At 37.3% G+C, this 19,837-nt stretch overlaps 1 non-coding gene across 1 annotated transcript; it reads left to right on the top strand.

The window, feature by feature from the left end:
- The first annotated feature begins 222 nt into the window (after positions 1-222).
- On the top strand, positions 223-329 carry LOC120274216. The gene has a single exon (XR_005540750.1). It is a non-coding gene; the product is annotated as a small nucleolar RNA R71 (small nucleolar RNA).
- The last annotated feature ends 19,508 nt before the right edge of the window (positions 330-19,837 follow it).

Genomic DNA, 19,837 nt, shown 5'->3' with positions numbered 1-19,837 from the left:
TGAGCCGCCAACGAAGTCATTACATCTATCTCATGTAGACCGGCCATTTTTTTCTTCTCCCTGGCATTCCATTGGTAGCTGTTTAACCCCATTTCTTCAATTAATTGATAGGCCTCACCGGGGGTCTTGCTACGTAAGGTACCTCCTGTTGCCGCATCCAAGAGTTGTCTTGTACTCGGATTCAGACCATTGTAAAAGGTCTGAACAATCATCCACTCCGGGAATCCGTGTTGCGGGCACTTTCTCAGGAGCTCCTTGAACCTTTCTCACGTCTTAAATAAAGACTCCAATTCCAATTGTACAAAGGATGAGATCTCATTCCTAAGCTTTGTAGATTTTTTGGGAGGGAAATGACGGCCAAGAAAAGCTTCTACCATCTCCTCCCATGTGATAATTGATGCTCTCGGTAATGAGTATAACCACTGCTTCGCTCTCCCTTTCAAGGAAAATGGGAAGGCCCTCAACTTAATGGCATCATCTGTTACCCCATTTATCTTCAGCATATAACACACCTCAAAAAAGTTCTCTATATGACTATTTTGATCCTCATTTGCCAAACCATTGAAATGTGCGGATTGCTGCAACATATGGATGAATGCCAGCTTCAGCTAGAAGTTCTGAGCTGTAATCGGGGGATGCACAATGCTCGATTATGTCCCGAATAATGAAGGTCTAGCATAATTGGATAATGTCCTCTCCAGCTCATTCTGTTTTGCCATGTTTTTAGATTCTTCTACTTCTAAATCAGCTAGATTAGACCATTCTAGCACAGGTTCTTTCCCTTTTCTTCTAAGTGTACGTTCAAGCTCGGGATCTCCTTCAATCAGTATGGAGGGGTTCCCTCGGGTCATAACTTGGAGCTGCACCTAAAAAGAAAGAAAAAGAAATCAGAACAATGATAGAACAGAAGATATGAAATAGAATGAATGAATAGCTAAGAAAAGAAAGTGCAAAGTATCTCTAAACGCCTACTCCCTGGCAACGACGCCAAAAACTTGACACGTCCGAATATGTGTGTAAACCGCAAGTGCACGGGTGTCGAAGTAATAATCCTAGATGAGTGGGTATCGTATCCACAGAATGTAGGGAACAAAGACACTTTAGTTGTTTCTTAACTAATGTGGAAGATGAATAGTGATATGTGTGACAAGATTCAATTCTCAAAAGTAAAACAACGAGAAGGAGAGCACAAGTAACGGAGAAGGTAAGGCAATTGATAAAGATGGGGTACCCGGATATTGTTCCGCCTAGGACAATCATTTCAAGTGCAAGAAATTTCTATTATGCTTCCTAATTAATGCAATAGTGAGTCGTGGAAATCCTTAATTGCATAGTCCTAAATCTAAGGTTAACCATGCCTAACTCTATACATGTCTCGGAGGAGAAATCGAACAATCTCAACACCTCGCACTTGTATAGAATTGCAATAAGCTCTAGGGATCCCAAATGATAAACCCTATTCCTATGTATAGACCTAACCCTTTGGTCCAGTTGAAAGATCCCTAGCCACAACTAAGCCCTAGATGCTAAAATCACTTCAACGCTTCACTCCATTGCACTCGCAACTAAGCCCCAGCGGAAGTTATCCCTTGGCCCGTTCACTCTACAATGGCCGCAAAGAACTCTTGGAATGTGGAAGTAGGATAGATCACACCGGAGGTGAAAGGGGACACTCCGCTACCTCTTGACTTACCCTCTCAACCCTCTCCAATCTAGTTTTGTCTAACTCTAATGGTGTGTCACTCACTCATTGAACCTCTTTATTATGCTTTCAATTAATTTATGTTCATTGAACCTCTTTATTGTGCTTTCAATTAAATAATGTTTCATGTAACCCTTGTGAGTGAGTGACACACCACGAGAGTTAGACAAAGCTAGATTGGAGAGGGTTGAGAGGGTAAGTTAAGACGTAGCGGAGAGTCCTCTTTCCCCTCCAGTGTGATTTATTCTACGTCCATTTCCTCAAGTTCTATGTTGTCATAGTAGAGAGAATTGGCTAAAGGATTTCTGCTGGCGATTAGTTGCGGGTGCAACGGAGTGAAGCGTTGAAGTGATTTTAGCACCTCCGGTTTAATTATTGGCAGGGACCTTCCACCCCGACCAAAGGGTTAGGTCTTTATCTAGGAAGAGGATTTATCACTTGGAATCCTTAGAACTCATTGCAATTCTATATGAGTATGAGGTTGAGAGGTTATTCAATTTCTCCTCTGGGACATGTAAAGAGTTAGGCATGGTTGACCTTAGATTTCGGACCATGTATTTAAGGATCTCCACAACTCATTATTGCATCAGTAAGAAAGTATAATAGAGGGTTCTTGCACTTGAAATGATTGTCCTAGGCAGAACAATATCCGGGTACCCCATTTATATCGATTGCCTTACCTTCTCCTTTACTTGTGCTCTCTTTCTTGTTCTTTTACTTTTGTTATTTCACATCTTGTCACACATATCACTATTCATCTTTCACTTATTTAAGAAATAATTTAATTGTTTTTATTCCCTACTCTTTGTGGATACGATATCCCACTCATCTGTGATTTTATTACTTCGACAATCCCGTACACTTGCGGGACATACGCAAGGGGCGTTGTCAATTTGGTTGTTCATTATCGGTGGGTGTACCCTATTGAATGGTATTACTCCCGTAGGAAACTTTTTATTAAATACTTATTAGCAATCATAATCTTTTATGGATTGTTTATTCCCTTTTATTTGTTATAGGTTCTTACTCAAGCTAAAAAGTTATGTGAAGTATAAACGATATCCGGAAGGGTCTATCGCTGAAGGATATTTGGTAGAGGAATGTGTGACTTTTTGTTCTAGATGTTTGGTTGATGTGGAAACAATATTTTATAGACCTACACAAAACTCAAGAAAATTGGATGATGAGCACCATGCGAGCTCTTATTTGTTTGACAGTGGTGGACAACCAATAGGCAAGATTGAGATAATAGACTTGAATGATTCATCATGGGCATAAGCACACAAATATGTCTTAGTGCATCATGAAGCTATTGAAACGCTTCAGATGTAAATTTCTTCATTTTTGGTTTCTTTTTTTATTTTTTGTGCTAGTTTTTAACATCTACAACTACTACTTCATAGTGAGTATAGGAATATATTGAAGGATCAATTTTGGGGTTGATATTTAAATTCACGTGATGTTGATAGGAAGTTTACGGAATCCCTCCATGAATGGTTAGGAGAAAATGTAAATCATGGAAAAACTAGTCAAACTTGAATTCTCCATTATTATGCACATTATTAATGATAGTTTTATTAATATAACTATCATAGGTTTCTCAAAGGGAAGATGTCTCCGAAGAAGTTAGTTTTCTTGCACTAGGTCCAAACAAAATTGGAAAGTGCTATAAGGGATATATTGTTAATGGATTTCAATTTCATACTAAATCTCGCAAGAGATTTAGGGGAACTCAAAATTCTGGATGTCTTGTCACTTCTTTAACAACAAGGTATGCTAGTGCTAGGGATGCAACCCCTTTAGAAGGAAATGTCGACTATTATGGGATACTCAGTGACATAATTGAATAAGATTATTTTGGTAAATTCAAGGTCATGTTATTTCAATGTGATTGGGTAGATGCCAATATTAATAGAGGGATTAAAAAGGATAACTATGGATTTACAATGGTAAATTGCACTCGATTAATTCACACCGGTGAACATATCCTTGACAAGCCTTATGTGTTCTCATCACAAGTGAAGCAAGTTTTTTATTCTGAAGATCCAAAAGAAGACAATTGGTTTGTTGTGATACGTAATCACCAAAGGGAAGTGGTTGATATGGGTGATGATGTTATATAAAATGAACCTAGAACTGAATGCTTTCGTTTCACTCGTGATGTTTTATCAACTACGGGTGATGACGAGCAGTGGGTTTGTGAAGATGATGATGAGGACATTTATGTATAAATTTGATGCGGCTAACTTGATCAATTTCTGAATTTTAAAATACAGTTGTCCATTGACGCAAGAACTAAGTAAGTTTTATGTGCGAATATATGTATATGTGCACAGGTTGTCATGCATTTTTCTTGTAAATGTGTCTTCAAAATTCATACTGAATTTTTCACAATTAATATATGAAGATGAATTTATATTATGATTTATGTATAGTAGCCTAGGATGTTAACAATTGAATTTGTCAGCCAAGCATCTGTATGAGATGACATCATATTGGTTGTTCAAATCCCATCTCTGATATGATATACACCTTATATTACAGGTTGTGTTTATGTCTTTGTATAATGCAGGACAATTGAAACTGTCCAAGTCATCAATTTTGTTTTTCTTGAAGCTGGGTGTTTGGGATAAACTGTAGCACTCTATCTTACTGTTTGAGCTGTTGGTATTGCCTTCCACACTTGTACCTTTATTATTTTTTTTGTATAAAGCTGAACACTAATGTTTAATATTATATACCACATTAAGGACATACTCAAATCATTAACTAATTAGAATTAATCTCCAATCAACACTATATAAATTAATTGGATAGAAATCTGTTTCATAAATTAATATATGACAAGGTTTTCTTGTTGTATTAGACTAACCATAGTTATTAATATGTACAGCTTACCAAATTAATCTAAGGATGAATGTAGCAAACAAATCTTAATTGCCATTATAATGCTTTTAATTTGTATAAAGTAGATTAAATCCACTCATTGAAGTAAATATGTACTTGTTGATTACTTGCCTTATCTATTTTATCATTGCATATGAAAATAGGCTTCAATTAATGCTATTGGATAAAATATCATATCAATTGTGTATAAGAACTTATTCTTTAAAAATTATCGTATGAGAAGTTTTGAATTTGTTCACAAGTGACAAGCATCAATGAAACAATATTTGGGATGAAACTAATTCATGAAGAAAACATAGTTCAAAAAAGAACATAGAGAAGGTGTATAAGAATCTAAATTAGAGGTTAGTTGTTTGCTAAGGACTAATCTTTATTTAACAAAGAACTAATTCATTAGACACTGTAAATGGCTCTGTCAGCATGCATTGTTTGCTAAGAACTAATCTTTATTTTGCTAAAATTTCTACAAATCCTTCAGATGAACAGTATTATCATTTCCTTGTTTATAATACATCATGTCATTTTGCAATCCATTCAGTTAACTCATGCACACAGTGCCCCTGGTCTCATCATTTTGCATGTTCACTTGCATGAATTGTTGTTATGTTATATTAGTACCCAAAATGAAATATTACTAGCTCTTATTATTGGAAGCTCCAGTTCACTAGCTACAGACTATTTTTTCAAGTGTAGACAAAACATCATCTCTGGTACCTATAAAGAATTTCATAGGTTGTTATTGCAAGAGAATATATACACAAATTAAATAGCACTAGACTCATAAAATGGACATGGATCTCCTAGAAAATAAACATGCACATATCTAGATGTCTGTAGGTTTGACATTTTAGTTCTACAATCATCTCCAGAATTCTCCATGTTGTACTATCAATTGCACAAACTTAGACACTTTGATTCCTATATTTCTGCATCATGTTGGCCTATCAAATTACACAAACTCAGACAAACTGGTTCATGTATTACTCCATCATGCTGACACCTTCATTCATGTTATCACACAACACAATCCTTCTTCTTCCTCTTCTTTCTTCGCTTGTCTGAAGGATGAATGCAACAAATAAATCTCAATTGTCATTATAATTCAATTGGTGTTATTCAGTCAACTTGCTTGAATTTTGATGTTGTTTCTATTTCCATTCTCACAGTTGGCATCATGAGCTTTAGTCGAAACTTATCAAAGATTGACAGGTGATAATCTTTGGGGACTGTACATCTTTCTTTGTTCAAAATTTAATAAATCCAAACATTAAGAATCAGACTTTAGATATAACATTTTTTTTTCAAAGCTAAGATAAGAATGAATATATATATATATATATCTTGAGTTTATTATATTGGTTCTTCAGTTTCTGATGGAAAATAAAAAAACCATCAATGAAGAAGATGACATATTGATTGAATTGTCATGGACTCTAATTATATTATGTTTTAATTTACATTAACACTTTAAAGTATGCGAATCAAACATTGTCCAATGCTACATTTCCTCAATGTGCAAGATTTTTTCGAGTTAATTTGGGTGAAGAAATTTGAAGCAATGTGCGAGATATTTGTTAAATGAGACTACCTTGCTGGGCTATTGCGCCACCATCTTGCTAGAGTTTGTTAATGATGTTCTATGGAATGTCTACAGATTTAGGCTCTCATTCTTATTTTTAGAGTATGTTCCTTTGGTAGATGATGTTTAGCCTCTTAAGCTATTCAAAATGAAACTTAGTGTAGTGTTCAATGATAAGAGTTTTGGGATTTGAGAAATTAATCAGGATTCCTGTGATTTGCAGAGTTACTGAATCTAGTTGCTATAGCTGCTGGTAGTTGTGCAATTGCCTCAGTTCTACCTGGCATGTATCGTCTTGTTCATGGACTAGGCCATTAACTTAAATGTTATTATATCTCTCAGAAAATTCAGAGATGACAAGTTGTGGGATTATGCAGCTTATTCTTTTAGTGTTATTACCGGTTGTGGTCATCAATAGTGCTACTAGGTTTTTTGGTTTATCCCTTGCAATCTTCAACTTTGTGTCGCTCTTTGCTCTTTGTCAGGCCTTGTGTTAAAACTAATTTTCATTGTCTAATAAACAATGTTTCTATTGCTCATTCTAGTTTGTTCATAATGTCAATCCTGTTGCATACTACTTGATATTGAAATTAATTTTTTCTTTGTGAATTTTGTTATTGTATTTAATTAGTTTCTGTTTCTAATTTTTTTGGTTTATTATTGTCTCTATGTAGAGGAAACTCACCTAATCAGAAATGCGACTCATTTCTAATTTTTGGTTCATAATGTCATTACAATGAAATTCCAATTTGATTTATAACGATGTGTTATTGATGTCAATTTTATTGTAATTTTAGTTAAGTATCCTATTCAAATTTTGTGGATTTATTTTCAATATGCAAAAGAAATTTATATAAGGGGCTGGATAATTCATCTTGCCTTACCCATGTGTTCTCTCATGAGCTCCAAGCCTGAGCAACAAGGGGCTTGGAGGTGAAGAAAATGAGAAAGTGTGATAGAGAAGAGATGGTTAGTTTGTATTTATATTTTCCTCAATCTTGAGAGATCAATCTATGAGACTGAGATAACTCTTTCATTTGTGTTGTTTGATTCATATAACAGATAATACAAAAAATTGATATGGCATTTAAGATATGATGGATGACTTTAAGAAACTGAACAAATAAATTACCATGTGATGTCATTTTTTTGTTTCCCTTTTTTCATGCAAGAAGGACATGCTTTTCTTTTATTTCCCTTTTTTCATGCAAAAATAGTTTCAATTCACTCATACCTCAAGTGAATCTCATAGACTTGTACTCACTCCAATCAATTCCTTCTTCAAATAACTTGATGCATTTCTGATTCCGAAATGTTCTTTCTGAAATTACAAACAAGCAAAGTAACAATGACATAATACTGACCAAGTAATGAAGTGCTTAATACTTAATATTAGTAGTAGTAGTTGTTGTTGTTCTTACCTTAAGCTAACCCACAATTTTACCAGTAAACTGTACCCAACAAGAGCAACAGGTGCATTCTTAATTCTTGATGCCTTGTCTTCAAGTATATTGATTTTTCCATGCATATATGCTTTCATGGCATGATCACTTGTGAAAATTCACTACAGATATATAGAGATTGATATGTAACATGAGCAAGCATTAGGGAGTTGTTGATAATTTGCATTGTGTACCTTTTAGTTGTCAATTCTTTGTGTTAAATTTAATGTATTGTTTCCTTATACAGTTGAGCAGTGCATATTTTCATTTCAATAGGAAAAATTATATATGTCAAGAGATATTTTTACGGTTTGAGTTTTGCTTTGATGTAGATACCAAAAAAATGCCGAAATCAAATTTGAAACGTATGAAAATAATCCAGTCCGATGCCACAACAAATGATGAAGCTACAAATGATGTTGGTGTGAGACATACTACCAACGGTCCTTGCAATTTGTTAAGATCTACACCATTACCGAATCTTCATTAGAGTGAAGAAAATTCAACATCATCAACTGATTCAAATCACAGTGAAGGTACAATCGATGTAGCTCTTAAAATAAATGCTAGTAAATTAAAATCTTGATTTTCATGTATTATTTTTGGATAATTAAGTGGAAGAAATCAATTATATTTTTAAAATATGTTAATTATCGTAGTTGACAACTCTGGACGGTGAACAAAGAGCGCCCCAATGACTTTGAAGGAGTTGTAGACATTACCTCCTCAAAAGAAGTTTTTGGTAAGTGGTAATCATTTAGGGCAACCAATTGGGCCTAAGGCGCAATTGTTGGCTGCTTTTTTAGGTATGATTGCCGGATTTGGTTAGCGGATTGGCCTGCATTATGAGAATTGGCATAAAGTGCCAAAATCATTGAAAGACGAAATTTTGAAGTTTGTTGACGTAAAGTATCCTTGTTTAACCGATCTATTTCTATTATAATGATAAAAATATTCTTTGGGTGTATTATTAAAGTAACATTTCTACAACGTTCATAAATAGTTATGATTCACACTTGTAATCCCAAGAGACTATATCCTCAAGCCTTTTGGGAAAAAATGGAGGGATTATAAGCATGACCTGAAGAAAAAATATTTTAAAAGAAAAATTGGAGAACAATCAAACAAGGACAACCAACCCGATGCAACCATTCGGTGGCCATGGGAACAATTGGTTGGTTTTTGGTTTTCAATGAAAAGCGAAGTCAGAATAAATTTTTTTTATTTCATTTGGAGCTAATGCTATACTTATCATTAACTATGTCTTGTTTTAGCAATTTGAAAATTTTGGGATTGCCTATAGTAGGCAACAAAAATATATACATAGTTCTAGATCAAAGAGTTTCGCAAGGAAAGATAAAGAGATTGTGAGTAGCTTCTAAATGCAATCATTCTTCATAACTTTCATTTGTCTAATTATTATTGTCATTGTTATTATTATAGAAAATTGTTGTTATTATTATTTCGATCATGATAAATGATTTCAAAATGATACATTGTGATTGAAAGAAGTTTGTGTTTAATTACTTACAGTAACTTCATACTAGGGGAAAAGTGGGCCGATTTGAATTTTTTAAAGCAACACACACAAAAGTAGATGGATCTCATGTGAATGTAGAAACACGACATATCATGGTAAAACCTTGTTTTATGATTTTTTTCCGTATTGCGATTTCATTCAAGGTGTAATTTTGTTATGAATTTTTATGTATGAATGTAGGAAAAGGCTAATGAAATGTTAGCGGAACACCAAGGAGTGGATGAGGACGCACAAATGGTTGAAGCAGAAATTTTAATTCAAGTGATTGGAAAAGAAAGGTATGGATGGGTCCAAGGACTTGGATTAGGCCCAACACATAAAGCCCATTATGATCCTACAAGTACCCATTTTTGTACTGCATCAACTAGCAACACAGGTGATGTCCTACTTGAAAATTTTGAACAAATGGAGCAAAGAATCGAACAATTGGAAGAAAAATATCACAATGATTGTTCAGGGTATGGAAATTTAGTTAGTTTCCTGCAAATTCAATTTCCTGGACTTAATTTTCCAGTTAATAACATAGGTGGCTTAACATCACAATCCCAGGTATTATGCAATTCTAAATAACTATTGTCTTGAACAAGTTAGTAATAACTTTAAGGCAACCTTATATTTTTTATTCATAGACTTTTGGCTTCTTACGATTTACTCCTAATTACAGAATCAATCTCTAGGAACGGCTACCCTGAAGCTAACATAGGTGGTTCATCTTTACAGGACCAGGTAGTTAAAAATTATGAAAGTTAATTCTTTTTTTCCACTTATTTTCTCATCAATTAATTTTATCCATAGGATCAATTTCATATAACTCAATGAAAAAACTTATAGAGGAGAAGTCTGAAGTTTGGAGGGATTAATATCAACATTCTACTTTTATAATATTATATATATTTATCATTGTTTTGGATGGATGGATGTCAATTGGGTTGGTACCATTTTTTTGGATGTATGACATATACATATTCTTGGTTAAGTATATGCAACTCTTTTTTTGTTGTGTCTAATGTTAATTTGTAAGTAACTAATTACAAGTTGTGTAATCATGTGATGGTTTTCTATTGCTAATGTTAATTTATATGATATTTCAATTCACAACAATTTGTACAAATTTTTCAAGGGTGTATTTGTATATTTATCATGTATTAAATAGTAAAATTTAACAATTATTTTCTACAATTATTTTCCAGGCATTTTTACACAAATAGAGGTAACCAATATTAATTAGTTTCAAAGCTTCACAGCGTTTGCTTTTACAAATGCCGGTAACTTATAAATTAAGGCTCCAAGGGATGTGTGGCATTTTCAACATATAAACGCCGGCAGTAACGACGTCTTAATTACGACATTCATGCCTAAAATCGCCGATAGATGGCGGCGTTTTAACAATGCACCAGGAAGATTTGTGGCATTTTTTCGAGTAAACTCCGTGTTAAGACTGGCATTCCAAAAGTTCAATGTTCTAGTTTTAGAATTTACAGTACTTCTCCGGCATTTTTCTTATTAAAAGCTAGTATAGTCGTCGCATTTTACAACAAAAAATGCCACTAAGTACTATAGTGGCATTTTAAAATGCTGAGATACTGTGAAATAAATGCGGGGAAGATCCAAAATAGTGTAGTGAATATAACTCACAGGAAAATAAAATAATGATATGAAATACACTCATTAAAGGCACTAGAAGGGTTTTGTATTTATACACTTGAATAATCTACATATTAGATAATCTTTAATTGAGCATTAAAGATTTGTAAGGACTTGTATGGTATGTATTTTGATGAAAAGTACTAGTTGAACCCTATAGAATAGTGGAAGCATATGTCCTAGATATATCAATGGGTTTTATAAGGGTTTTACTCTTTAATAGTTAATAATTGGGATTGTTGGTTATAACCATATGAGTGGATCTTAGACCTAACGTATCAAGATTGCGATGTTGACATGACTGAATATGTGTGTAAATCGTAAGTACACGGGTGTCAAAGTAATAAATCCCAGGTGAGTGGGTATCGTATCCACAGGGAATAGTAAATAGAAACACAATGATTGCTATCTAACTATGATGAGAATAAATTGATCGTATGATGAATGAGATTTATATAAGAAAAGATAAAAGAAATAAGAATGAGAGACACAAAAAAAAATTGAGAGGTAAGGCAATCGATAGAAGTGGGGTACTCGGACAATGCTCCCCCTAGGATTAATATTTCAAGTGCAAGACCAACTATTATACTTCCTAATCAATGCACAATGAGTCTTGGAAATCCTTAAGCACACGGTCCCAAATCTAAGGTCAACCATGACTAACTCTACACTATGTCCCGGTAGAGAAATCGCTCAGTCTCAACACCTCACACTATGTAAAGTTGCATGGAGTTCTAGGGAATCCAAGTGATAGACCCTCTTCCTATGTATAGACCTAACCTTTTGGTCCAGGTGAAAGGCCCCTAGTCACAATTAAGCCCCATATTCTAAAGTCACTTCAACGCTTCACTCTATTGCTCGTGCAACTAAGCCCAGTGGAGTTTATGCATTAGCACTTCACTCTATTTGTGACTGCGAAGAACTCTAGGAAATGGAGGTAGGATAAATCACATTGGATGGGAAAGGGGACGCTCCGTTACCTCTCGACTCACCCTCTCAACCCTCTCAAGTCTGCCATTGTCTAAACCTCATGGTGTGTCACTCATCTACAAAAGCTACCAAGATGGACTCTCAATCCTAGTGTCACTCTAAGGGAGAAATCATTCAACAAGCATTCAAGATTGGAACTCAATTAAAGACACCAGTTAATGAAAGTATAATAAAAGGTCAATGAAACAATAACATCATAGGGTTTACAAAATCCAAGTACCCACTAGGCGGTTTAACTTTCCATGGAGCACAATACAATCAACAATGAAATCGAAAGTAAAAACAAGTTTTCCATAAGAAAACTCCCTTGGTATTCGTGTTGATGGTCTTGTGGAGTGGCCTCGTCCTCTACGATGGTCTCCTTGTCAAGCCTAGGGCAAACCTCACCGAATCAGTGCTGACGAAAGCTCCCCCAATAAGTATCTTCCAAAAGAATCATTGTGTCAAAGCTGGAGAACCACTCTAAAAGCCTTGCTAAATCCGTTCGAAACCCTAGCTGCCGGCCTCTTTAATGATGGAGAAAAGATTAGAAAAAGGATGTTGAAATCGGGCTGAAAAACGGCTTTAAATACGCTGGAATCGGGCATGCACATGGGTCTGTGGATGTTCCACACGGCATTGTGGAATTTTCACACGGGCCTGTGGATTTTTTACATGCCCGTATGGATTCTTTGATTTTCGGCCAGGTATGAAAAATAACTACTACAATAAATTGTGACATTGATTTGCTACAGTACCCTGCTACATTGCCCCGCCAAAAATACTCCCAAATCCACTTTTCATCAAGGCAACATAAACGGACACATGTTTATGCCTTAGATTGCATCGTATCTTCAATAAATGGGTTCATTGGTGAAGAACTTGCTATCATTGCACGAGTTAGGATACACAAATGTGACTGCCTTCGTACCACTCCAACTCATTATAATGGCTTGAATACATGGAGGTTGGCACACATTCATGTATCTTAGAGCCCCACTTGTGTCTTCGCGTTTGTTGCTTCCAAGATTCCACCAAATAGTGTGTTCACTATCTACTTTGGCTTCTTTTCTTAATACTTAGCTTCACAATCCTACATGCGCAAAAGAACACAAATACACATGTATTAGCACTAAAACCTTATAAAAGTCATGCTTATCGTAAGGAAAGAATAGTTCGTATTCTTAAAACACAAGCACTTATCAGATGTGCTTGTGATGTTTATTCTATTACTATAGCAGTTAGACTCAGTTTACCATTTAGTAGGGCCAACCAAAAAGTGCAGCTATGTTGTACAAGTAATAGTTATGAGTGATCACCAATAAGGAATTCTTTCTCTCATGAGTAAAAAAGTTTGTGGTATTTCAGTTTTTTTTTTTGTGTGTTAACTGGAAACCTTGGTCGAGTTTTTCTATTATTTTCTTTGGTAAAGCTTACCGAGTGGTTTAGAGTGCGTGAGAGCTAAGTTAGCATTGTTCCAACTCGCGCAGGTGAGCGTGCACCTGCACACCAAAAGAGGGATTATTGGGATCATTTCTACATTAGTAAGGCTTATGTAGTAAGATAGAGGGCATACACCCATATATGACCCGCACAACCAAACCTACGAGCCATACGGGCAATTGTATGCCTGCATACTTCTACTATACAACCACACAAGGTCACCAGAAGAGCGTGCATGTTACTATCTACCCACTCCAGGTTGAAAGAAGGGCATGCAGGTTGGTGTGCCCTCGTATATAATGGCGTATACATGAATAGTAATAATGAACAATTAGCTTTCTATAGTGTTACGAATAGAACCTCACTAAAAATTTCAGTTGTTTCCATGCTAAGGGTCAAGTACCGACATGGCATAGCCAGGCGTCTGCATGGACCGCACAGGAGACCGCACGACAGGTGAGTTAGAGCATTTTCTAAGTTTTTTAGTGAAGATGATATGGTTATTTTCATCCTTTTCAAACCCTAAACCTTTTTATTCTCTTTCTTCCCTTTTTCACCCTCACCCCTCATTCTCTTGGCATTCTCCTTGGATGAGAAAAGAAACTCTTGAATGATCTCCATCTTCAATCTTAGTTGAAGTCTCATTCCTTCTCCCTTTTTTCTCCCAAGGGTTTGATAAGGTAAGTACTCCCATTCTTCTTGCTTCCTTCTTGTTTTCTTCTTGTCATTGGTAGTTGAATGAGCTCCTTTTTCTTGGTAGATTGAAGCACCATTGTCCATTAATTCTCTTTCTCCGAAGCTAGAGATGAGCACTTCTATCTTTCTTGTTTCTTTCCATGTTTCTTCTTGGTATTTGAGCGTGAATGGAAAATCTAAGATTGTGAAGGTTGCAGATTTAAGAGCTTATAGGTTTCCATTCTTGTATGTGAGTATTAGAAGTTTGAGTAGGATGTTTGTACTTCCTTTTCCTACAAGATTTGTTGAATCCATGAACCTCTCTTGTGTTTGAAACCGGTAAACCTTACCTAATTCTCTTGTCTCCTTGGTTTGGAAGGAAGCCTAGTTCCAAACAAAGAGGTATCCCTTGAATCCAAGTTTGATGCAACCGTAGACCTCTTATAAGGTTGCATTGCATATACAACTAGGTCTTTCTCAGTGCATCTTTTCGCTCATTCTTTGGTTACCTTACTTGTTCTTCTTTTTTTTGTCTTGCTCTCATGTGTTGATCGACACGAAGTGTGTACACCTGCAAGCGCATGGGGTCATCAAGTAATAAACCACTCGCGCATGCACGAATGGGTCGTATTCCCAAGGGGCCTGAGGAGCTACCCTACTCACTTCTTACCTGTTGTTTAGCTCACCGATTCTAAGATAAGAGAAAAGAAGAAAAGAAAGCAAAACGAAAAGCGAAATGAAACCTTAAGAAGTACGAAACAAGTAAAATACGGGAGATGCCCAAGGTTGGAAAACGGTCACGGATACGGATTCCCAAGGGGGCTACTATAGTGAATAGGAAATTGAGTAATAAAGCACGTGGCTAGTTGGACCGAGAAAACCAAGACCTAGGTCAACCCGATGGTCACGGTATATTTATACAATGAACCCTTCCTAGTTTGGTGGACTCTAGCACTAAGGCAATGGTCATGCTACAAAGTGCTACCAAGAATTTGATACATCACTCAATCAAATGTACCAAAACAAGCAAGAACACCAAACAAGTATCACAACAAGCCAAACATGCATAAACTACTCAAACAATCCAAAACATCACAAGTTCTCCCCCTAGGTTCACCTACATCCGGTGACCTAGGGGTTTAGTTGTTCATGTTCAACAAGAAAACCAAATAATCCATACAAACAACTAAAGTAAACATGAGGAACACTCCCACAAATGATGAAGGTCGAATGACGCAAGAATCCCAGGAGAAAGCCTTCCGAAGACGCCACTCGAAGGGGTGGCTTCCCGTTGTCTTCAACCTCCAAGCAATGATGCCCTAGAAGTAGATCCTCCTCGTTCTTGCTCTCCCCACCGAGAAAATGCTCGGATTTCCTCCCTTTTTGCCCTCCTAAAGCTTGGGTTCAAGTGATGTGGAAGTGTTCTCCAAACCCTAGCTGCCCTTGTCCCCCAAAGAAGAAGAAAAATCAATAAGAAGATGCCCAACAAATGCCCTTGAAGACCTTATAAGTGCCCAGATCCGGACCGGTAAATGGGTCAGTCTACCGGCCGTATACCGACCCCTCAGGAATTTTAGTTTTCTGCCGAGAAGCCCGCGATGAGCTACAGTGACTGCTATAAAGAAACTGCTACAGTAACACTGCTACAATACTGTACTACATTAATCCCGGCCCCCGGAAACGCCGTTTTGATGCCGAATTAATCCCTAATCGCGTCGCCGAGCTACCAGGGCTTCTAAAGGGCCTGAAATGCAAAAATACTACAATTTAGACCAAAAAGGCATCGATTCAACAAATAAATATAAAGAATAATACAGAACAAATACATGCAAAATACATACTTTTAGACGTTTATCAAACATCCCCACACCTAAGCGTTTGCTTGTCCCCAAGCAAACAAACATGAAGAACTAAGGGAAATAAGATAAACGGCTAAAAAAACGACCTCAAGCTCAAAAGTAAAGAACTCCACAAGCACGAATGGACATAAATCAAGAAGTGAGCTGGTCAATGAATAGTGAAGTGATATTAGCTTTGTCTCATCTAGAATGCGCCAATGAGTGTGTGCAACCTCCCACCTTGACCTCCACACCCTGGATTATCCCAGGATGCCCTTTCACCTCACACATAATGAAGATGACATTAAAGTGCCAAAGACTTCTTCAATACTCAGTTAAAAGTCCTCTGGTTCCTCAACATTATTTTAATCCTTAAGTGATTATGTAACAGGTTCCAAGAGATCACAAGAGATGCTTTATTTTCTTCCCACACACTTATACACCCTTTCTCTTTTTCATGGGTCCGCCTAACATAGACTGCACAGAAAATAATCTTTCAGATGGATGCACATGCTGGTTAGGCATAAGAGTCACCCACTTACTCAATTACAGTCTACATAGACGCATTCATGCTTATAAACTTATAAAGCAGAGGAATACTGACATAGACCCCTTTTTCTTTTTTCTTTTTTTAACCTCTCATGATCCCTGACAAACAACCTGCTACAAACAAGTTCAGCGGAGGAACTCAGAAGCTTTTAAAAGTGCATTGAAGATCGAATTTAACAAATTAATGCCAATGTCATCATGATGGGTTGGTTGGAGCGTACAAGGTGGAAGTGATCGTGAACATGTATACATGTGCACTAAAGATGAAACAGAGCTACATTCAAGCACGTGCAATGTACAGCTCACACCTATCATTCTACCAAGCCAGGAAGTCCCTAACTAAACAATCATAGCTATCATAGGTAGTAAGCATGCAAAAGGATAAAATACTCCAAGTAAGAAAAACATCCCTACACCTAAAGTCGTATATTGCCCTCAATGTACCTAAGTCAGCAGAGAAAAATGGGTAATGAAAAACAATAAGCACATAAATGGAGTAGAGAAACTTCCCTGATTCCCTGGTGTGATTCCAAATTGCTCCACAAGGATCAGGGACATAGCACATAATGAGGGCGATAAGTAAAAGCTTCGCAAAATTAATGATCCTGAAAAGAACAAGAAGCCTACCACTACAAGTCTGAACAACACACAACAAACAACGATAGAACAGAAGAACAAATACAAAATACACAAAAGTATGTCATGGGTCTATGAAGCTGGAGCAAATGATGATGCAGCACAAGTAGTGGTAGCAGAGGTCGATGAAGATGTGCTGTGAGCAATAGTCAGGAGTTCAGCTAAATTGTGCTCAATCCGCTGCTGTGCCGTGATGATCTCCCTCTGTCCACTCTCAAGGCTCTGGATCCACTTTTGGACCTTAGTGCGAAACAACTCAAACCTGTCTACTAAAGATGGTGAACTCTCTCGATCATCCTGATCTGACTCAGAATCAGTCTCAGCATCATGTGAAGTGTTGGGGTCCTATGAACATGATACATGCTGCTGAGCAAGGTGATAACTACTTCCCTGCTTCTCAACAATCCCAATGGAGACAAGGGTCGGAATCCCTAAGGGAACAATAGATCCTACCACAAACATGCCTCTAGTGTGCTCAATTAATCCCATGCCGCAGATGAGCCGAGTGATGTAAGGTCCCGCGAAGATAGCTCCCAAACGAACGAACTTGCCTTGATGGGAAAGAGTCTCCGCCACCAAGTGCCCCATGTGGATAGGACGACGCTCAAAGATGTTATACAACATAATCTGATCATGGCGCATCACTAATCCAGTAGAGTCGGTTCTGCCTCCAATACTCCTAGTCAGAAGAGCATGAATATATCGGAGAGCGGGTTTGGTGAGTCGGGATGCCTTTCGAGTACGAGAGCTAGCCGAGATGGACCTCCAATAAGATGCATTCACCTTCAACTGTGGGATTTCATCAACTGACTGCTTGAACGCGGATGATCTTATGTACTCTTCCGTGTATAACCCCATGTGCACACCAATATCATCCTCAGAAACATGGTGTTTCTTCCCAAAAGCTCGGAATGTGATGTGGTTAGAATGATGAGTGAATGGGTATTCTTTGACCATCTCGAGGGAGCTAAGGACCTCCAAGCTAAGCTCCTTGAATGAGACTTCCTCAATTGAAAATAATTTTATCCCAACCATCATGTGAAATGAGCTCCAACACCTTGCCATCTAAACCCAATGTGCTCAAAGCTTCCCAATCGATTTTTCTCACCGTGCCGAACACCTTGCGTGATAAGAGTGCATAACGTGTTTTGTGTTCTTCTTTAGAAAACCTTGGTTCTTGCACGGGAGGAGTAGGTTCGCTCCTAGCCCTCTTGGAAGCAAATCCCTTGATGGGCATCCTGTACAAGCAAAGTGGAGACCATTCAACCAACTTACAAGCAAAGAAAGCACCAAAAGAATGAAAAAATTCAAGAAAATGCCCAGTCCTACAGTAAATTCAGAAAATTTTTTAAATACCTTTGCTTGTAAAAGTAGCCAAAAATTCTATAAATCAAGGAAAAATTCTTGATAATCATTAAGCATTCATTCAACAACAAAAATCCAAGAAACTTCACCCACAAAAGCATGAAAAGCTCAAAGTTTTGAGTGAAAGAACAAACCTTCAACCAAGAGTAAGATGAGCAAATATAATGGTTGGATCCGGCCAAAAGCTTGCTCAAACTCCAATTTTATGTCACTAAAATGGAGAAGAGGGCGAGAAGAGCAAACTAGAGCAAAAAAAAAATGAAGGAAAACAGTGGAGAAATGAGGGAGAAAAGGGTAGAAGAGTGGAGAAGATGAATGAATAGTGTGGTGCCGTAAGTCCTTAAGTATACCCTTCACTCGGGTGGTCTTGCCGACCATCCTTGCGCCCGCAAGAATGGTCCTCAAGACCCTAAGGATGAGTCTTGAGGGGCATCCCTGCAGCCACAAGGATGGTCCTCAAGACTCACTGGATGAGTCCCGAGGGGCATCCTTGCGGCCGCAAGGATAGTCCTCGGGATTTTCCTGACGCATGTCCATTCTCCACTAGTTGCACACTTCGTTTATGAATAAAAAAATGAAAAATAAAGCCGAAAACATCGACAAAACACTAAAACATCATCAAGATTGCATCAAAAACAAGAATTACTCAAAGACCACATGACAACTAAGAGAATACAAGGGCTGATGAGCTAAAAAAAACGATGAAAACACAAATACAACCAAACCACACTAAAAATACAAGTCAAACACACAAACACAAATGAGAAAAATAATACGAGGAATGAAATGAACTTGGGTTGCCTCCCAAGAAGGGCTTGTTTAATGTCGTTAGCTTGATGTACATTACCTCAAACGATCATGGTGGAACAAATGGATGGAAGTTACCTCGAGCCCTTGGAACCGAATTGGCACTTGGAAAATTCAATGAAAGGCATGAGAAAACTTTAAATTTACCCTGGTTTCCAAAGAATAAATGATCAACTTCATCCGGTGATAATGTGGACAACTTTTTCCCCTCTTTTTGTTTCTCCTTTAATTTTCTCCAAATCTTCTTAACACCCTTAATTTTCTTGCCATTGAGTGGTGAATTACCCTCCACTTGATTAATTTGTTGTGTTGGTGGAGGGGGAAGTTCTTCCTCTGTATCTTGGCACGCGAACTCATCCAAGTACTCATCCAAAGGGTTTAAGGCAAGCACCTCCTGCACACAATCAGAAATAATCTCATCAGTAGTACCAGTGAAGTACAGTTTGTCATCATGATCAAGTGTGTGCTTCATTGCTTCAGGGAGGGTGAAGACCACTTGCTCGTCTCCGACACTCAAGGTCATCTTGCCCTCTTTAACATCAATTAGAGGACCTGAAGTGTTAAGGAATGGGCGTCCAAGGATTAGGGGAACCTCAACATCATCATCCACATCTAGAATCACGAAATCTACAGGAATGATGAGTTTGTCAACTCTAACAAGGACATCTTTGACTACCCCTCGAGGCCTTCGCACTGATCTATCTGCAAGCTGCAATGTCATTCTTATAGGCCTTAGGTCTT

Source organism: Dioscorea cayenensis, chromosome 12 (genome assembly GCF_009730915.1).
Source record: "Dioscorea cayenensis subsp. rotundata cultivar TDr96_F1 chromosome 12, TDr96_F1_v2_PseudoChromosome.rev07_lg8_w22 25.fasta, whole genome shotgun sequence".
Classification (NCBI taxonomy): domain Eukaryota; kingdom Viridiplantae; phylum Streptophyta; class Magnoliopsida; order Dioscoreales; family Dioscoreaceae; genus Dioscorea; species Dioscorea cayenensis.
This window is presented reverse-complemented; position numbering and strand designations above follow the sequence as displayed.